The sequence below is a fragment of the Mustelus asterias genome, unplaced genomic scaffold (genome assembly GCF_964213995.1).
Source record: "Mustelus asterias unplaced genomic scaffold, sMusAst1.hap1.1 HAP1_SCAFFOLD_56, whole genome shotgun sequence".
In the NCBI taxonomy this organism is placed as follows: domain Eukaryota; kingdom Metazoa; phylum Chordata; class Chondrichthyes; order Carcharhiniformes; family Triakidae; genus Mustelus; species Mustelus asterias.
This window is the reverse complement of record NW_027590125.1, coordinates 1,666,044-1,670,599: the sequence shown is the minus strand read 5'-3', so window position 1 is coordinate 1,670,599 and position 4,556 is coordinate 1,666,044.

Below are 4,556 nucleotides of genomic sequence, written 5' to 3'. Positions count from 1 at the left end.
TGACAGGGGGCACTTCTCATTGACAGCGTTCTCTTCTCATTGACAGGGGACACTCATCATTGACTGGGGACACTCATCATTGACAGGGGACACTCCTCTTTGACAGGGGGCACACTTTATTGATGGGGGGGCGCTCGTCATTGACTGGGTACACTCCTCATTGACGGGTGTCATTCGGCATTGACGGGCGGCACTCCTCATTGACGGGGGCACTCCTCATTGACAGAGGGCACTCCTAGTTGACAGCGGGCACTCCTAATTGACAGGGGGCACTCCTCATTGACAGGGGGTACTCCACATTGACAGGGGGATCTCCTGATTGACAGGGGGCACTCCTCATTGACAGAGGACACTCCTCATTGACGGGGGGGACTGCTCATTGACAGCGGGCACCTTCATTGACAGGGGGCACTCCTCATTGACGGGGGTACTCCTCATTGACAGGGGGCAGTCCTCATTGACAGGGGGCTCTCCGCATTGACAGGGGGCACTCCTCATTGACAGGGGGTACTCGTCATTAGCGTGGGCACTCTGCATTGACAGGGTGCACTCCTCATTGACAGGGGGAAGTTCACATTGACAGGGGGCACTCATAGTTGATAGCGGTCACTCCACATTGACAGGGGGCCCTCGGCATTGACAGAGGGCAATACCCATTGACACGGGGCACTCCTCATTGACAGGGGGCACTCCTCATTGACAGGGGGCACTCCTCATTGACAGCGGGCACTCCTCATTGAAAGGGGGCACTCCTCATTGAAAGGGGGCACTCCTCATTGACAAGGTGTACTCGTCATTGACAAGGGCACTGCTCATTGACAGGGGGCACACCTCATTGACAGCGGGCACTTCTCATTGACAGAGGGCACTCCTCATTGTCGTGGGGGTGTGCATTCCTTATTGACCGGGGGCACTTCCCATTGACAGGGGGCCACTCCTCATTGACAGCGGGGTCTCCTCATTGACAGGGGACATTCCTCATTGACAGGGGATACTCCTCATTGGCGTGGCACTACTCAATGACAGAAGGCTCTCATCATTGACAGAGGGCACTCATCAGTGACAGGGGTCACTCCTCATTGACAGAGATCACCCCTCATTATCAGTTGGCAGTCCTCATTGACAGGGGGCCCTCCGCATTTACAGGGGGCGCTCCTCATTGACAGGGGGCACTCCTCATTGACAGGGGAGACACCTCATTGACAGGAAGCACTCCTCATTAACAGGGGGCACTCCTCATTGACAGCAGGCACTCCTCATGGACAGGGCAAAATCATTGAAAAGGGGCACTTCTCATTGACAGGGGGTATTCTTCATAGAAGTGGCGGCACTTCTCATTGACAGAGGGCACTACTCATTGACGGGTGGAGGCACTCCTCATTGACGGGGGGCACTCCTCATTGACAGGGGTCATTCGTCATTGACGGGGGGCACGACTCAATGATGGGGGGGGACTTCTAATATACAGCGGTCACTCCTCATTGACGTTGGGAGACTCCTCATTTCCACAGTAACTGCTCATTGACAGGGGGCTCTCTTCATTGACGGGGGCACTCCTCATTGACAGAGGGCACTCCTAGTTGACAGCGGGCACTCCTCATTGACAGGGGGCACTCCTCATTGACAGGGGGTACTCCTCATTCACAGGGGGCACTCCTCATTGACAGGTGGCACTCCTCATTGACAGGGGGCACTCCTCATTGACAGAGGGCACTCCTCAGTGACAGCGGGCACTCCTCTTTGGCAGCGGGCACTCCTCGTTGACAGGGGCACCCCTCATTGACAGGGGGCAGTCCACATTGACGGGGGCACTCATAGTTGACAGCGGGCCCTCCTCATTGACAGGGGGCAGTCCGCATTGACAGGGGGCAAAACCCATTGACAGGGGACACTCCTCATTGACAGGGGGCACTCCTCATTGACAGGGGGCAGTCCTTATTGACAGGGGGCACTCCTCATTGACAGGGGCCACTCCTCATTGACGGCGTGGGGCACTCCTTATTGACCGGGTCACTCCTCATTGACCGGGATCACACTTCAGAGACGTGAGGGGGGGGGGGGTCACTCCTCATTGACAGGGGGCATTCCTCATTGTTAGCGGGCACTTCTCATTGACAGGGGGCGCTACTGATTGACGGGCGGGTGTGCATCCTTTTTGACGGGGGACGCTCCTCATTAACAGTGAGCACTCTTTAGAGACGGGGGTCCCCTCCTGATTGACAGGGGCACTCCTCATTGACAGGGGGCACTTCCCATGGCAGGGGGCACTCTTCATTGACGGGGGGCCGGTTCACACCTTATTGACGACGTGGGGCACTCCTCATTAACGGGGGGCACTCGTCATTGACAGGGGGCTCGCCTCATTGACAGGGGGCACTCCTCATTGACAGGGGGCACTCTTCATTGACAGGGGGCACTGCTCATTGACCGGGGGCATTCGTCATTGACGGGAGGCACTCCTCATTGACAGAAGGCACTCATCATTTACAGAGGGCACTCATCATTGACATGGGGCACTCTTCATTGACAGGGGGCACTGCTCATTGACCGGGGGCATTCGTCATTGACGGGGGGCACTCCTTATTGACAGAAGGCACTCATCATTTACAGAGGGCACTCATCATTGACAGTGGTCACTCCTCATTGACAGAGGCCACTCCTCATTGTCAGCGGGCACTCCCCATTGTCAGGGGGCGCTCCCCATTTACAGGGGGCCCTCCTCATTGACAGGGGGCACTCCTCATTGACAGCGGGCACTTCTCATTGACAAGGGGCACTCCTCATTGACGCTGGGGGGCACTCCCTATTGACGGGGGACACTCCTCATTGACAGGGGGCACTCTTCAGAGACGGGGGGGCACTCCTTATTGACGGGGGGGACTCCTCATTGACAGCGGGCACTTCTCATTAACGGGGGCGCTACTCATTGACGGGGGGTTGCATCCTTATTGACGGGGGGCACTCCTCATTGACAGGGGGCACTCTTCATAGACGGGGGGAACGCCTCATTGACAGTGGGCACGTCTCATTGACAGGAGGCACTCCTCATTGACCGGGAGGGGGGACACTCCTTATTGAAGGGAGGGCACTCCTCATTAATGGGGGGCACTCATCATTGACAGGGGGCTCTCCACATTGACAGGGGGCACGCCTCATTGGCGTGGGCACTCTACATTGACAGGGGGCACTGCTTATTGACCCGGGGCATTCGTCATTGACGGGGGGCACTCCTCATTGACAGAAGGCACTCATCATATACAGAGAGCGGTCATCATTGAAAGGGGTCACTCCTCAATGACAGAGGTCACTCCTCATTGTCAGGGGGCACTCCTCATTGTCAGGGGTAACTCTGCATTTACAGGGGGCTCTCCCCGTTGACAGGGGGAACTCCTAATTGACAGGGGGAATTCCACATTGACAGGAGACACTCCTCATTGACAGGGGTCCCTCCTAATTGACAGGGTCACTCGTAATTGAGAGGATTCTCTTCTCATTGACAGGGGACACTCATCATTGACTGGGGACACTCATAATTGACAGGGGATACTCCTCTTTGACAGGGGGCACACTTAATAGATGGGGGGGCGCTCGTCATTGACGGGGGACACTCCTCATTGACAGGGGTCATTCGTCATTGACGGGGGGCACTGCTCAATGATGGGGGGCACTCCTCATTTACAGCGGTCACTCCTCATTGACGGTGGGGCACTCCTCATTTACAGAGTTACTCCTCATTGACAGGGGGCACTCCTCATTGACAGGGGGTACTCCTCATTGACAGGGGGCTCTCCTTATTGACAGGGGCCACTCCTCTTTGACAATGGGCACTCTTCATTGACGGGGGGGACTGCTCATTGACAGCGGGCGCTTCTCATTGACAGGGGGCACTCCTCATTGACGGGGGGTGTGCATTCCTTATTGACCGGGGGCACTTCTCATTGACAGGGGGTACTCCTCATTGACAGGGGGCACTCCTCATTGACAGGGGTCCCTTCTCATTGACAGGGGGCACTCCTCTTTGACGGGGACGTTCAGTCCTCATTGACGGGGGGGACACTCCTCATTGACGGGGGAAAACTCATCATTGACAGGGGGCTCTCCTCATTGACAGGGGTCACACTTCAGAGACGGGGGGGCACTCCTCATTAAGAGGGGGCACTACTCATTGACGAGGGGGGCACTCCTTATTGACCGGAGGCACTCCTCATTGAATAGGGGCACTCTTCAGAGATGGGGGTGGGCACTCCTCATTGACAGGGGGCACTCCGCATTGACAGGGGGCACTCCGCATTGACAGGGGGCACTTCTCATTGACAGCGTTCTCTTCTCATTGACAGGGGACACTCATCATTGACTGGGGACACTCATCATTGACAGGGGACACTCCTCTTTGACAGGGGGCACACTTTATTGATGGGGGGGCGCTCGTCATTGACTGGGTACACTCCTCATTGACGGGTGTCATTCGGCATTGACGGGCGGCACTCCTCATTGACGGGGGCACTCCTCATTGACAGAGGGCACTCCTAGTTGACAGCGGGCACTCCTAATTGACA